This window comes from Telopea speciosissima, chromosome 2, assembly GCF_018873765.1.
Source record: "Telopea speciosissima isolate NSW1024214 ecotype Mountain lineage chromosome 2, Tspe_v1, whole genome shotgun sequence".
Lineage (NCBI taxonomy): Eukaryota > Viridiplantae > Streptophyta > Magnoliopsida > Proteales > Proteaceae > Telopea > Telopea speciosissima.
Window position 1 is genome coordinate 7,090,308 of NC_057917.1, and position 17,889 is coordinate 7,108,196.

General features: G+C 39.8%; 1 pseudogene; it reads right to left on the bottom strand.

Annotated features, from left to right (window-relative positions):
* Positions 1–2,077: 2,077 nt before the first annotated feature.
* Positions 2,078–11,877, bottom strand: LOC122649801 (annotated as a pseudogene).
* Between the last annotated feature and the right edge of the window lie 6,012 nt (positions 11,878–17,889).

Here is a 17,889-nt window from a genome sequence, read left to right on the forward strand (position 1 = left end):
TTTCCTAGTGCCTCTCACAAGAGGAGGGTGGACCCCACCTGAGCAGAGTGTTCGGTCAGGTGCCCCGGGTGGATCCCACCCCCCTCTTGTAAGAGAAACTAAGAAACCACACCGGTCAGGAACCGTAGACGATAACGATCCCTATAACCATTCTCTTGAAGAAAAAGGAAGGAACAAAGGAAGGAAACCATCACAAAGATTTAAAGAAGAGAAGAACTAGTAGCTAGCTAGATGACTTCTTCTTCTTTTTTAATTTTTTTTTCTTAAAAAAAAATTATTCTGTCCTTTCTCTTCTTTGGGGCTCTGGTCTTTATGTACCCATGATTTGATAATTACAATTGTAGGAATAAAGTTGTAGAATCATACCTTTTTCAGTCCACCCTCCATAATATTCTGTTGTGCTCGTTGCTGGAATCTGATTATACCTTTATCGTTTAAAAAAAAAAAAAAAGGGCATACCCAAGGCTTCCACCATTGTGAGGTCTGGGGAGAGTCATAATGTATGCAACCTTATCCCCACTATGCGGAAAAACTGTTTCTAGATACTTCAACCTATGACCACTTGGTCACAATGGAGCAATCTGGTTATACCTTTACGTACTTTCCATAAAAAATATGGGCTGATGTTCTCTGTGCAGTAGCACAGACTATGCCTAGACACATGGGCTGGGTATTTGTGCCATATAGGGGGTGGGGAGGTCATTTTGCCCACCCCATGTGTTTGGGCACAGTCTGTGCCCCCTGCAGAGAGAACATTTGACCTAAAAATATATATATGAGAGAAAGAACTCTGTACGGGAGTGTAGCCTACGCCAGCACTCCCATGAGTCTATTTCTCTCCTCTCCATATTTCAAGATATCGCTGTCCCTTTATTTTAAGGACGAGAGAGATAGACACATGAGAATACTGGCGTAGGCTACTATACGAGAACTGACGTAGGCTAATATACGAGATACCATAAATCCTATTGATATTATACCTCAAAACTAATGTATAAGAAATGTCTTGTCTCCTTCTAAAGATCGTGTTCTAGGTTCATAGGTTCATAGTTACAATAGGTAAGATTGGGGGAATAAATAGAATCAACCTTTTTCGATCCAACCTTACAGTATGTTGCTTTCCATTTTATTCTGGTTCTACCTTAACTGTCCTTTAAAAAAGATAAGGATATTTATAATGCTAGATACCCATAATTCTTATTAGAGGGTGGATCTCAGCACAATGATAAAATTTCTTCATTGTGAGTTAATCGTTGCATATTTGAATAAGGAAATAGCTTTTTCGTAAAGTGGGAGTAAGACTACATACATTATGACCCTTCCGAGACCTTGCAAGGCAGAAGGCTCTTCAATGGGTGCATTTTTTTTATACAATATATAAATTGTTTCAATATTATAATGGAAAAAGTTTCATACACGGCCGTGTAGGCATGCACGATCGTGTCCCCTATCACAAAGAGTTGGAAAAGTCATAAACCCCCACCCATTAATTAATATCTTGAAACTCCCACCCTCTCACATACACGGCTTACATAGCCATGTATGGAAACTTTCCCCATATTATAATAATAAATGAAAATTTCATGGACACCCCCTGAAAATACATCGTATATCATGGACACCCCAAAAAAATGTCAAGATATCAACCTTCTCCCGACATTAAGCACAGTTAGCACCCAAAGTTGAAATGTCCTTTTTAACCCCATTAGTTATTTAAAGGGTTAATCTGATTGTACCAAGGTGGTTACAACATTATTATAACCAAGTTTCTTTTTCCACTTTTGCCTTCCATAAACTTTTCATTCTACTTCAGATTTTTTTTTCTTCTGTGTAATTTTGCTCTCGTCTCCCTATCCCTCTCCTTCTCCGTCGGACGTCTCCGACACCCCTCCCCCTCCTCTGCTTAGACTCTCCTCTCCCTTCCGGCCTTCCCCGACTTCTCTGGCTCTGGCTCCCCCTTCCTCTACCCCTCTGTAATTTTCGAATCCAACCCCAATCTCCATCACTTGATTTCTGCAGATTCTTCGCAGAAACGAGAAAGACACTTCGATTGCATAGGCTTGCTGAGTGCTTCCCTCTACCTCTCAAATGCATCTGCTTGCCGAGTGCTTCCTAAACCACTGAAGCCAAGTTTCCCTTCACAAAAGCCACCATTATCAAATTCAATCGGACTATTTTCTTCTTCATTTTCCCTCTCTCCTTGACTCTAATCGCAAGCCGCCATCATTTCTTTCCATTTCCTATCTAGCAGCCCTAAATCTACCTATCCAGTTCGATTTTGCTTTCTTTTCTTAAATAAACGAATGATCCCTACCCCATTATGGATTGCAATAAAAAACCATAATCCATCATTCAGAGGAAGGTTTCGCGAGAAGGGTAGCACCAAATCGGCAGCAGAACCAAACCCAGAAACGGGGGGCGGTTACCTAGTTCTGCTCCAGATGTAAGAACTTCTTCATAATAAGTTCGATTGAAGTGAGATTTCAGGGCATGAATCCTAACACAATACCCTTTTGAATCCAGTTCCAAACCATCCGAAAGAACAACCCAGAATTTAATATCAAGCTACTAAAATTATACCTGGCGGAACAAGGGATATCAGATCTAAAACTCGATTTGTTTCCCACAGCCCACTTAAGTATCAGGCACCAGATTCCACATAGATTGGTGCCTAATACCTTGGGTAGGTATTTAGCACAACATATTTGGGGTTTAAAAGGTTAGGGCCGATTTTTTTTTTTTTGGGTCTATCTTACTTAAGGGCTTATAGGCCAACTACAAGCTAAGGGGAAGGCTAAGACAAGCCCACAATCTACAACTAAGGGGGAGGGGGGGGTAAATGTGCCTTTTTTGGGCACAAATGCAAACTAGGAGAGTCAAACCCTTGACCTCCTAGGGGCATGCACCAACTTGCAGTGCCACCAACCAACGGAGTTAGCGATTGTTTGTAGATCGATCAGATTAACTATGCTGCGAGTACCGTTGTAACAGAACTGACAAACAATAGCAGTATAGCACGAAGAAAAGAGGAAGATGGAAGAGGAAGGAGGAAGGAGCAAGAAGCAGGAAAGAAGAAACGAATAAGAAGAGAACATAAGAGAAGAAATAAAGGGGAAGGGCTAGATATAAGACGTCCCTGAGTTTGACGGAAGACGGAAGCCCAGTTGAGAAAGAATGGTGTTTGTATTGGGGTTTTACACTTTTACCCTTAAGGATATTATGGGGAGTTCACCCTATTAGAAGGGTAATGTCGCCATTATAAAAGAGTTAGCAGGGACTTAACTGCTAAGACCTAACGGAGTGGACTAAGTAGATATAAAATAAAAAAAATAAAGAATGTCTGTGTAATTTTGGGATTTTTTGGGGTGTCCGTGATATACGATTCATTTATAGGGGGTGTCCTTGAAAATTTTCCCCAATAATAAACGTAATGTACTAGAAAGGACCTTTATCGCCCCCAGTACTATTGGGGTGCTGTGCGCATCGTGCGGCGCAATACCACCCATGTGTGCACGGTGGGGCCCACTGTGCACACATGGGCGGTGCTGTGCAGCACAATGCGCACAGCACCCCCAGTAGTACTGGGGGCGATAATTTTCCGTACTAGAAATGTCTTCTCTCTGTTTAGTAGGTCTTGTGCACAGAGCACAGTGTTAAAGCCTCAATTATTATTTTCTTTTGTCTTTTAAAACCGGATTAAATACGCATACCTCTAAAATGCACCCAATATTCCTCGTACCTCCTAAGGTTCTGACAAGTTCACGTACCACCCCTAAAATTCCACGTACCACCCCTACTTTACCCCCTAAAGCCATTTAAGTTGAGACCAGACATTAAATGCTATAAAATGACCAAACTACCCTTTCTTCTATCTTTTCTAAAATTTAAAAAAAACTAATTACCTTGACCTATTTGCTAAAATTTGAAAAGACCAAAATGCCCTCAACTTCCCCAAATCATCATCTTCTTTTACATACCCAATACTACCACCACCACCACCCACCATTAACACCATCACCATCGTAAAGCCCCACCTCCAGCATCACCTCCAACTCCTCTACCCTTACCAATTCCACCACCCAGTTCCCCTCCCTTGCCTATTCCTCTTCCATCACCTCCAACTCCACCTTTACCAAGAATAATTAGTGGATGACTGTGCTCCTTCACAAATTTTGAAATAACCCATTTTCCATAATTTAGTTTCTTTGCGGACATCATTGCCTTGCAACCTACCCTCGTGGTTGCCCGTGGCTTCGATCTGGCCTTATTACGCTTATCAGCTACTCGGAAACCCTCTTTGTTACACACAAATTCCCAAGCAATAACAGCACGGTCATGCCTGGAGCAACCAAGTCTGCTCCACCGGATGACAAATCCGACGCGATCAGCATATGCAGAATAAGGCATGCACAACTGTTCAGAATCAATAATAAACATACAAACTAGATGCAATAACGAATAATTTTAAAAAAAATCATCAAAAATAATTCTATTGTAATCAGTAATGTTTAATGGTGGAAGGGTTTCGAATACAAATTTCAGTTCCATCTTCGTTTGTAAGAAAGGAAATAAAAAAATAAAAAAAAACTATAATTCTTAAAAGGTGAAAAGCATTACAGGATTTGTCTACGGTCCTTGGCCAATCTAGATTCGAGAGATTAAGAACGTCGATGGATGGAAAGGGAAACAAAAGATTGATCCGCAATTAACGGCCTGCGCTCCGGGGGAGAGAAAAACTGATAGAGGTGGAGGAGGAATAAACAAGGGAGGGAGACTCGGTCGTGGAATTGGTAAGGGTGGAGGAGTTGGAGGTGGGGCTTCACGATGGTGATGGTGATGGTGTTAGTGGTGGTGGTGTTGGTGGCATTGGGTATGTAAAAGAATAATGATTTGGGGGGAAGATGAGGGCATTTTGATTTTTACAAATTTTAGCAAATAGATCAGAGTAATTAGGTCTTTTCAAATTTTAGAAAAGATAGAAAAAAAAAAAGGATAGTTTGATCATTTTTTAGTATTTAATGCTTGATGTGGACTTAAATAGCTTTGGGGGGGGGATAAAGTAGGGATGGTACGTGGAATTTTCAGAGATGGGGTGGACTTGTCAAAAACTTAGGGGGTATGAGGAATATTGGATGCATTTTAGGGGTACACGTATTTAACCCTTTAAAACCCCATATCTCTAATCCCCTAGGTAGTCTTTTCCATATTCTACTGATCGGTGTCTCAATAGCTTACCAAATTTTGAAGGGTGACAAAAGCATCAATACTTATATATTAACTGCTCCCACCTTAATTAAAAGATTATAACCAACATAATAAACATGAAGTAGTTGAAAAAGTGATAGACTGGTAGCTTCGCTAAGTTTGAAAGTCCAAAGAGCGCAGATTAGCCACGGAGCTTGGATACGGTTTCTTGATTGGAGATCCATGGATCACAGACGGTATCTTCCCATGGCCTTTCGCCTATGAAAGCGTCCTTCCTTCTCAATGCCCAGGCATCCATCCAATGCATTCTTTTTGATACAATACGGTACACTGAACACCAACCCAATCTCGATGAATAAAAGAAAAGTACAAGCAATGGAATCAACAATTCCTTCGGAGCCTGACGTGAACGGCCGCTTTCTGTTAGTGTTAGTAAGATATGGCTACGATCCTTAGAATTGACTGCTATGAGTCCATTCGCAACGCACGTTCAGTGATTACTTGCACAATTAAGCTAATATGATGGTCTGTTTGGTGGAAAATTTTTTGCTGCAACCATGTTCCTGCTGTCCCTAAGGCTCCGTTTGGTTGCAAGGGGAATTAAAGGGGAGGGAAGAGAAAATTTTCAAACCTAAAAAAGAAATTTTTGTAATCATTATCCCATGTGATTGTATAAACTACTTAAATTTCTTACCATATATGTTAAAGATATATTTCACATGTAATATTTATTTTACATTTTAAATCAAAGGGAATTGGATGCAAAGTAAACTGGAATTTAATAACCAAATATGGAATGATTTGGAGTTATTGATATTATCACATGGGGTAATTATTACAAAAATTCCTTCTTTAAATATGAAAATTTTCCTTCCTTTCCCTTTAATTTCCCTTGCAACCAAACGGAACCTAATCGCAAGCGTCAACTTGGAATAATTTCCTTCCCATTTGGGTTTACAAATACTTCCTTAGGTTTTAGTATTTCCCAAAATACCCTAAGGGATTTCAAGTTGATGCATACGATTGGAGCAACAGGAACATGACTGCAACCCGGGCAGCAACCAAATTTCGTCTCTGTTTGGTATAATGTCACATTTATGGGGCAACCCATTGAGAAAAACAAACACTTTCCCATTTGTATTTGTTGCTTATTGTTATATATTTTCACGTGTCATGTGTCAATTATTGAAGATTATTGTTTGCTCTCTTCCTCTCTCTTTCTTCCTATATATCACTTTAGGGCAGGGATCACCAACGGCGTGGGATGGAATCCCCACACACACCTAAAGGGAACAGAGGGGGTGGGTAATGGATCAAATACGAATTCGGACCAGCTACCCACATGGGGACGGGTGGGGACTGATCTGACCCCTCCATGGGGCATGGGTCCCACACCCTAGAGGAGGGTCCCCCACCCCCATGGAGGGTTCAGATCTGTCCCCACCCGTCCCCATGTGGGTAGCAGATCTGAACTCATCATATACTGGGGTAGAGTGGCGATCGAGGAGGTGAGAGAATATGAGAGGGCGCATGACACTGTCAGTGTCAGGATCATTTTCCTTTTTTTTAATATATATATAATTTAATTTTCAAGGGTAACTGATATACGCAATTTCAATTTTTTATTTTTTTTAGGAGAGAGAAATTAAAAAAAAAAACATGTAGTAGAGCATACCCTACACTGCCAGCCCACAGTTATTTTTTTCATATCTTCAATTATATAATTTTTTTCTTGGGATTTCCACCAATTAGATTATTTTTGAATATTTGCTTTCAAATTACCTAAACGCTGCCTTGACAACTGTGATGAGAGATATAGGGCTTTCATCTGCAAATATATGAAGTTGATTCTCATCCCGTCTGTACTTGCAGTAACGGAATGACTGTAAAGGAAAGCACCAACGCAGGTTCAGTATATAAGTTAAAAAATAAAATGAATATTGCATCAAAGAGAAATAATGCTGCAAACTGGATCAGTTGGGTCATGTCAAAAAGGAAGAACCCCAAGATCAAAACTCTGAATTTTTCCCTTGATAGAGAACCAAAGAAATTTATTGACTTCAAAAAAAAAAAAAAAAACCTGAGATACAAGGAGTAAATTACAGCACCAACAACAATAGACAAGAAGCCTAAAATTCAAAAGAGTAACGGCCCATAGAAAGTGCCAATCTACCCACTTCCTCTTCCCCCCCCCCAAAAAAAAAAAAAAAGAAAGAAAAAAAAGAAAAGAAAAAACCCTCTCCCCCCCCCCCCCCCACACAACTAAAAATGAGCATTAAAAAAATAAAGAGAAGAAAAAAGCTAGCATTACAACAATTCACCCTATGTCGCAACACTAAACCAAGAATTTAGACTATTAATATTCTAGGAAAAGGAATATATGATGAAAAGATGGTAAACAATTTAAGGCATGGGTCACTTTAATTGCTAAAGGCCTAAAGCCCACAATTCAAATGCAGCTCAGGGTCCAAACTTTAAAACCAAATTAAGCAGCTGAAACAAGCCCAAGTTGCAGTGCTAGGGAAAATCATGACCATTGATCTTTTCTTTCATAATGCATTGGTCATCAGCAAATGTGATATTGAAACTGGAATCTTCCAAACCACGTGCATCCTTTTCTCTTTTATTATCCAAATTAAAGTGCTACATAGCATGGTGAAGATCTATAAAATCAGTTCATATCCAGCTTGTTGCTCACTTAGGTAAACTACCTCTCATGAAATTGAGGGTCATGTTTAATTTGTTTTCAAATCCAGTCATACAAGGCTGTAAAATTTCAACCCCATGAATCATTAGAAGGAATGATGAGAAGAAACCCACTGGTTGCTTCACAAAAGTAGGCAAGTTTTTGTGCCATTGGAAGTAAAAGAAATAATAAAGCCAAACTAAGATATGGAAAGGAAGGGGGCAGACTTGTTGGCATATTTAGGGTTTTCTAAATCCTATTTGATGCCCTATTCCACAAGATCCACATTCTAGGGTTTCTCTAATAAATGTCTACTGGTTTTACGCTAATGTCTGTACTATACTGTGTCACCAAACTACTTTTTTCACTCTTTGCCTGTTGATATATTACTTGTGCCCATTCTCCAGAACCAGAATCTACAATCTTAATTTTCAACTACCTTCTCTACGAGATGATGATATTTGGTTTTCTGTACATGAGAAAACAAAAAGATTTTTACTTTAGTTTAGGAAGTGTTTCTAATGCTTCTTGACTTTCCTTTTTTGTGATGCTTGACATGTGGATCTCTGTTGCATGTCTTTTTTGTGCATGTGCTTGCGTGATTGTACTGCGCCACTGTGTGCCTAAGCGTTATGCCTCATGCTTAAACCTCAGGAGGTCTTATTGCATTCCTTTCCAAACCATTACGAAGACCATACAGAATAACAAATATACGCTAACAAATAGTTTCTGCATCACATACAGAGACACGCAAGCTGGACTCATAAGGAACATACCTCTTGGATATCACCAACATAAATCCGGTCACGGTATGTGTGAATAGAGATAATTGTGTTGGGGAAAAGCTTATTTTCACATTTCTGAGCAATCTCCTCTTCCCTAGATCATATAATCTGAGTAGAGGTCCAATTCCAGCAAGTAATCTTCCTTGGAATTGGCACAAAGCAAGAGGAATGCCCTCTACTTGCGTCTTGTGCAGAAGTTCAAGGGATTTCCCATCCTCCACAAATCTATAGATATGAATGAATCCTGCTGTAAATCTTTTCTTGGGCCAAAACTGCAATGCTTTTGCTGTACCAACTGCCAAGAGAGTTCCATATTCCTTGTCATGAAAATTTACAGTACAGATACTAAATGCAGCCTCATTATCCTGGAGCTCTAACAGACAGATTGTGTTTGCACTCCTTGGATCGAGAACTCTGATGCAAGACACCCACTTGTCCGACTCTGCCTTTGGATAGCCATACTGCTCATCAGAAAGAGGATCATCCTTATCCTCATCATCACCACCATTTTCCATCTGTTCCATATTACCATTTGCATTCTCCCCCATCCCAGCAGCCTCCAAGAATTCCTTTCTTGCAGCTTCACGCTCTTCTGCAGTAAATGCCCCCTGATCACTCTCAATCGTAACCAACAGTTTCCGCTTGGGGTGAAAGACAAACTTTCTTGGAGTATATCTCACAGGTATCACAATTTCATTGAATGTCTCTCCCAGCCGTTCAATTGTGCAAACTCTTAATGCATCCCCAGCAACAGCAACAACACCTTCCGCACACTGATCAGATGAAAATGAGGCAGCATATTCAAGAGTCTCATATGAAAGGGGAGTCAACAAGAAATGCCCTGGATGAATATAACCAAGCCAAGGCCGACTCGACAGACAAAGCATCGCCCGCCTTCCTCTCACAATACAAGAGAAAAGTTTGGGGGCTCGCAGTCCTAAGAAGCGGGAACGGGTACCGGAAAGCTGACCAGTCACCATATCAACTACTTCTGAACAGAACACCATTCTGTAAACCTGCATTAAGAAAAACACTAGCTGGGTGATCAGCACTATCCTCGCCACCAATAGATGCCTGCACTTCGAGTAAGAGGAGAGACTCTGGAGGAGACGACACACTCTGCACACTCAAAACCTGCATACAATCATCAGGAATCAAAGATAGGATGCGGATCGTATTGTCATATGACCCAACTGCAAGGAAACGAGACCTCTGCCGTCCTTCAGGTACTGGAGCAATGTCTAGACAAGCTACATCACCCGACATTTCATGTTTTTCAACCTCCATCAACAGACCTGCCATGTCCATCTCAAAATAGATAAGCTCCCCTCCACTTAGAGCAATGACCACTTGAAGCCTATTGGAGGCAACCTTCACAATCGTCCTTTTCCCTGGAGTTTTCCACTCATTAATACGCCCATCTTCTCTTATATGCCTAATACCATTGGGATGAACTTGCATTAGAGAATCGTCTCCTAACAGAGAAACAGCAAGAGATGGCGTAGTGTCAAGAAACCCACTATCACTAACTTCTTCAACCGTCTCACCAATTGAAAGCACAAGGGTTGCATTAGCGAATGAGACAACAATGTAAGCATCAAATTCATCATTCAAATTCTTCTTCACTGTCCAAACAGCACTCGGAATACCAGGGAGTTGGGATAAAGCCATCTCACTGATGGCCAAACCTGGTCTCAGTATCCGCAAAGAAGAACGAGGGCCTCGACCACAAAGTGTGAAAATCTGAGGGGTCTCTTTCTCAAAGACATTATTAACCTTCATGTCCATGACTGGCATCAAGCTCTCAACTTGGTCAATTCTCACAAGATTCTTAAGACCCCTAGGCTGGAAGAATACAGGTTGGAAACCTTCTTCCGTTTCCATCAGTGTAGCTGATGAAGATTCCACATCCGCATCATCTCCTATCGCCTTAAACTGATACAAAGCATGATTCCCAAACTCTGAAGCAGCAAATAGAAACCAAGTTTTCAGAACACACATTGCGGCGGTAACTGGCATTGTATCAAAATACTTAATCCTCAGCTCTGTAACACGTTCATTTTCGTGGTCTTTTTCGTGTTCTAGTGTGACCTTAAATACATCCCCATACTCTGTGTGCAACAAAAAAAAGAACATGGACTTCTGCCTGTGAGTAGCAGCAGATACTATAAGCACCCCACGCACAGCAGGTAAATCAGCTCGTCTAGGAATAACAGCCCGAACATCAGGGTGGCCTTGGTTCTTATAAATAACAAAGTTCTCAGCACAGACAAGGACACCACTAGGGCCATCGCCACCCCAAGGAACCGTGACAAGCATGTTGGCGCCATTGTCAATCGGTCCCGACCAATTTCTGGAGACATGGTTAAGGCCAAGGTCTAGCTCATAGAAGGTAAGGTGTTTCTGAGCCTCGTTTGCTGCCTGCCCTGTAAAATCCTGATCAGCTTCAGAGTAATCAAGCTCAATCGCAGCAAAAATGGGGTTATCAAAACCGCAATTAACACCGCAAACGGAATACACAATGGTGTGAGACTTATGGGCTTCTAAAGGTGAAGAGATGGTCAGCCTCGCAGCAGTATCGCTGTTCAATACGTAAACGAGCTTCTACTTCTCGCAAGCAGCAAGCATTACGGCACGGCCCTTGGGATCAACAGCCAGGTATTGCCCCGGAACAATGCGACGACAACCCGATTTCCCAAAAGTCTCTTGATGGATTTTATCGAAAACATTCTTCTTTTTGTTATACTCGAGTATCACGATTCAGCCGGAATCGGAGCCAACGACGATGTAATCTTTCTGAGAACCAGTTACCCTAAACTGGGCTAAAGAGCGGATAGCACCAAAGACCTCCACGGAAAGAATAGTCTGGATCTTGCCATTCTCGTCAGGTCGCAAAAGATCAAGAACTTCACCTCTAGCCACAACAATCTCTTGAGATTTCCCACCGACGAAATTTCCATTGGTGGCACAGACAACGCCCGTGGCTCTTTGCAGGGTGAGGCTGTAGAGGTACATGACGAGAATAGCCCCAGAAACCCTACAAGTCTACTGCCAGGGAAGGGAAACAAAAACCCTAGATTTTGAAGAAAGAGAGAACGTAAAGCTAAGAAATACAAACAATTAAACAAAACAAAAAACTAACTAGCGACTGAATCTGAAGTTGAAAAACTAGTTTTCTCCTCGGTGCAGAGTTGACACCAGCAAAGAAGAAGAAGAAGACGACGCAGCGATTCACTCACCACCAGCGACACAATGAGATTGATAAACCCTGAAGGACTGAGGCGGCGAGACCTAAGAGGCTAAGACGAAGCAAGAATCAAGACAGCAACTTTCATTTCATACATTTCAAAGTTCCAATGTGTTCATGGGCTACACGGCCCATAAAAACCTAAATGGCATTGGACCTGGGCCTATTTCTTCTCCGGGTCAGTTTCTTTTCACCCATGGGGAAAGAATTTCTACCTTCACTATGAGATATGAAGCTTTGATTGGACTTGGACTAATAAGATAGGAGTTTTTTTTTTTTTCTTTTTCCAGATATTCTGCCTATCTAAGAGAGCCTCATGGGATTTTTGACTAGAGTTACTAGAGAGTGAGGCGGTGAGAATACGAGAGTCGAACCCATGACCTCTTCGGATGCCTACACTTTGGTGGCACGAATTAAAATATCAGAAAAAACATTAGAATGAGATCGATCTAATCGGCCAAGGCCTATCCCAATTTCAGTCAATTTTGTATCCGTTATCTAGGGTTAAGGTAGATTCCAATTTAGTTCCCGATTCCTATTTTTTTTTTTTAAGGGGTGCTGTTCTCTGTGCCGCAGCGCGGGCTGCGCCAAGGCAAATGGATGGGGGTGGACACAATTAGGGGTGTAAATGAATAGCCAAAATCTGTTTCCGTATCCGTGTCCGTATCCGTTTAACACTATCCGAATCTGTCCGAAAGCTAAATGGATGCGGATACGGATAGGCTATAGCTATCCAAAAAGCTATATTTACATGTAAATGGATAAAATATCCGATCCGTATCCGTGTCTGTATCAGTTTAGCACTATCCGAAAGCTAATCGGATGCGGATGCAGATATAGCACTATCCGAGCCAAATCTGATCCATTTACATCCCTAGACACAATGACCACCTTGCTCCTTCACAGGCTGCCCATGTGTCTAGGCGCAGCTTGCGCTGCAGCACAGAAAACATTCTGGCTGATTCAAGTCGGCCAATCATTATCCAATATTTAGGGTTATGACAGATTACGATCGAATCTAGTCAAATCCAATCGATCTGAAATAGAATCTGATTGAAATCGACTGGACTCAATTCAGTTCATGATTTTTTTTTTGTAAACCTTTCCTGCAGGGTATCAACCAACTACTCCAACAATTGTCTTTAGGAAAGGGAAAGGTATGCTCGCAGAGGGAAGTCTATATTGGGGAAAATTATCGTCTCCATTTATCTTCGCCTCCATTTCCTTCATTTCATCTAATAGGGTGGAGTGGAGTGGACCCCACCTGGGCAGGGGGTAGGGTGGTCATTTCCACCCTCCTATGAGAGGAAATAGAGGAAATGGAGGGCAGATAAATGGAGACGATAAAGATCCCTGTATTGGAGAGGGATGGAAAACTTATTCCATTGTCGGGTGAGGTCTTGTTCAAGCTAGGGAGGAGTAGGGGGTGGAAAGATACCGAGGAAAGAAATAGAGCCCAATGCTTAGTCGAACCTACACTAGCCCATAATCTTACCTTTTTAATATAATTCTTAGTTAGTAAGTTCGGGAACGGATACGTTCGGCAATTAAATGGACTAGACGGTAATAATACTTTTCAAAAACCCGGTATAATAAAATGCATACGGCAATAATATGATACGTGTTTAATACGGCCGCTCTATAAGAAAAAATACGGACATATATTCACTATGTAATAGACATGCACCACCTAATAAACAAAATAATAGCATATAGACAATGATTTTATCAAAAATAAACCTCACAACTAAAATAAACACAATATAATATCCCCTATTACATCTCATAAGATTATCATTTAACAAATCAAAAGATCAATAAAAGTATCTCATCCGACATAAAAAAAAAAAGGGAAATTTATGAAACACCCCCTGAAAATGGGTCGAAACTTGGATCACCCCCTGAAATTTGAAAATACTCAGATCACCCCCTGCATTAGAGCCCTATACTCAAATTAGACCCTACCGTTAGTTAACTGATGAAGTCAGCTAGTTAAATTTTTTAAAAACCCTAAACTACCCTTGAGAAGAGTAAATTACTATTTTACCCTTAGATCTAAAAACCCAACATGTATTTTTTTTCTTTAATTAAAATAAGGAATGGGAATATTCCCTCTCCTCTACAACCACCATTGCCCCAGCAGCCGCCGCCGCCACCACCACCACCACCACCACCACCATCTCCACCACCATTACCGCCGTGTAGCCCCATCCCACATCATCCTCTTCCTGTGCAATCATCACTACCCCCTCCCCCTCTCTTTCTCCACCCTTTCCTCTTTGTTCTGCTGCTCTTCTTCTCCTCCTTTCTGTTGCCACTGCCACAGCCAAGATCGAAACCATGGCTGGGCTTGAAGGAAGATTTGAGATTGTCTAGTTTATTGAACTCGTCTTTCAGCAAAAAGAACACCTGCAATTTTTTTTTTTGGGTCAAACACCTGCAACTCAATCTCAAGGAGTTCACCGGAGAAAAAAAAAAAAGAAGAGCTTTAAATTTTAAGAACCACATGAGGTTCTTGGGGAGGGATAGTGGCTCTCTAATGGAATTCGTTCGTCTCTCCCCTGTATTTTTCCTCAGATTTTCAAGGGGATATTAAAACCAAAATAGGGAATAGGTAGAAACTCTCCTACTGGCTAATTTAAGATTAATGGCGGTGACCAAAGAATTCTTGAGGTCTTCTTTGGTGGAGATATCATCTTTCGTTCCTGCTTCATTAGGAGGTTTCAACCGGCTGAAACAGAACAAGAAGATATCATTTTCACCACCTATTTTGGTGGTTCCTTTGGAGAAGAGAATGTTGCATTCAATCATTGGCTCTTCACTGCCAGTGCCGACTGCAAGTTTGGAGACTGCAAGTATGGACTTCATCCCTCCCTAAGAACCTCATCTGGTTCTCAAAATTTAAGTAATCCCAACATATCATTAATTATTTCTTTGAAATTGCTCTCTGAAACCCAAACAGCCAGATATCAAAATTTAAGTAACCCCATTGCCTTGCCACGGCGCCACGCGTCCTGTACCCTCATTCTTTCAACATAGGTTTTGGGTCGAAAGAAACCCCCTTCTACGACCAAGTTCCTGGAATTTCATCCCTGAAATCATCCGCTGCTATTAGATTTACACAATTCGTTTTTTTTAATAAAGATTTACACAATTCATCCTGAAGACATTCTTTTTTTTTTTGCGAAGAATTCATGGAAGCATGCAAAGATCCCTTGAATCGATTAGGGTTTTGTTGCTACAAGTTAAAAGTTCAAATCCTTGGTTTCGGCTTCAGGCTTGCTCATCCCACGGAGAAGACGAGAGGAAATTGGGAAATCCATGCTTGGAACTTGTTTGATCCTGAACCCTTGTGTCAGTTTGAGAAACCAAATTATTCCTTCCATGGAGTTCCTTTTAAGATTTTCCTTCATGATGGTAAGAGAATTGTTGTGGCCTTGAATCGGTTAAGGTGGATTAGTGGGATACCAAGTCCAATGAAATACTATGCCCTCAATTACTTATGTTGAAACAACCTCGGTTTAATGAGGCTGTACTGCAAGCCAAGGAAATAAAGGTTCAGGCAGAGAGGAAGAAGACGACGAAGAGAGATCGAGCATGGGCTGGCGGAGGTGGCGATGCTAGGGCAAAGCAGAGGCGGCGGTGGCGGAGTTGCAAGGAAAGGGGTGGGGTATTTTAGGTTGAAGATGAAGGAAGGGTAGTATTGTAAATTTAATTCTAATGATTTAGTACAAGGGTAAAATAGTCCTTTTGCACCAATAACTAACAGCAGACTAACACCGTTAGTGTAGAGGGGGTGATCTGAGTATTTTCAAATTTTAGGGGGTGATCCGACTTTCGACCCATTTTCAGGGGGTGTTTCATAAATTTCCCAAAAAAAAAGACATAATGTGTTCTAGAACTCATCTCTAAGATGTGCTCACATCAATGAACTCATCTCTAAGATGAACTAACATCACCAATGGAAGTTCATTTGCCTCTGCAATCACCGATTTACCCAGCTGCAATTAACTGGCCGGCCATCTGAACTAAAATGAGAATGGAGATGAAGAAGATGAATGGAATGAGGGCAGTTGACGGCTAGGGTTCAAAGAGAAGAAGACCAAAATCGTATTATGCGAGGGTTTTGTTTTGTGTTTTTTCTTCTTTAAGTTTTGAGTTTTTTTTTTTTAAACAAAACTAAACTTAAATTAAAAAGTATTAGACGTGTTTAATATATGTATAATACGGATGCATTTAAACAACGAATATTTTAGCATATATACGAAAATATACGATAAAATATATTTTTTTGAATTAAACGTTCAAATACGCATATAATACGCAAATTTACTAACTAAGATATAATTAAGCGAATTATTCTTGTCACCCAATTACTTAAAATAATTCCATAAATCCCTCTATTTATTCAACAAAAGTGCCCTCAAGATCCCAATCTAACTAATATAATCGTTATTAGAGCACATGCTTAGGTTGTTAGTATTCCATCAATAATGATCTAATTACTTAGGCTCTCCTTGGTAGGATTTTTATTTCAAGTTCAAATTGATTCCTTGTTTCAGAGTGGCAAACACCCTACAACCATCCCTCTTCAAAAGGGGGATTAGAAAACACCTTTCATTTCCCCCCTACATCAACCCTTGACAACCTAATATTCTTGCAGAATATATAGTTAGACAATTAAAAAATATAGAGTTCATTCAAAAGGCAAAATGCAAGGCATATCGATGGAAAAGAAATTGCACGTGTTCAATGGATCACGTGTTCTTGGGAGTCCTTGATAATTAAATAAACCAAGATTTTACCATGATTGCAATTATTTCCTAAAATAAGTCAACAAATAGGTTTTTGGTCAAGAAATTGAAATTGTTTGGTTGCATCAATTTAAAATATTTCAAGAATATGAAACTCATTTGGTAGTTCAATTTTAAGAATAGATTCTAGGGGTGTAAATGAATAGCCAAAATTCGTGTCCATATCCGTGTCCATATCAGTTTAGCACTATCCGAATCCGTCCGAAAGCTAAACAAATGCGGATATGGATAGGCTATAGTTATCCGAAAAGCTATATTTACATGTAAACGGATAAAATATCCGATCCGTATCCGTGTCGTATCCGTTTAGCACTATCCGATAGCTAATCGAATGCGGATGCGGATATAGCACTATCCGAGCGAATCGATCCGTTTACAACCTAATAGATTCTCTCTATTTATAATAATAATAATACTAATAATAAAGAATGAGGGTGATAATGATAATAATAGTGATATATAAATAATGAAAATAACAATAATAAATTATCTTTAAAGTAAAAAATAATATTAGAAGTGGTAATAATAAAATCAAAATATTATTATTATTATGATAGTGATTAATATTATAATAATACTAATAATAAAGATATTGAATACACTAATATTAACAATAATAATATAAAAATACCAATACTTATTTTTGTAATAATAAGATATTATTAAAAGTGATGATAAAAAGAATAATAAATAAATCCTTTATTATTATTATTATTATTATTGTGTGTGTGTGTGTGTGTGTGTGTGTGTGTGAGAGAGAGAGAGAGAGAGAGAGTTGTTTTGATTTCATTCTTATTACAAATTTCAAATGACATTTGTACTCTAATTATAAGCGTGTATTTGTTAAAATGAGTTGTTTTGATTTCATTCATAATATAAATTTCAAATGACATTTTTACTCTCATTATAAGTGCATATTCTTTAAAGTATTTCTTATAAAATAATTGAAATCCAAAATAGGTGAAATAGATCCTCTGCCATTTCATAATTTCTTTTGAAATAATTTCAGTTTCATAGAAATAAAGTGTAAAATTCATACAAAACACGTTTCAAAATTGAAATCACCCCCTGAAATAATTCTTGAAATGATACCAAAGAGAGTCCTTGTTCCATCCTCCCATGTACTTTATTAAACCTAAATGCTCTTATGAT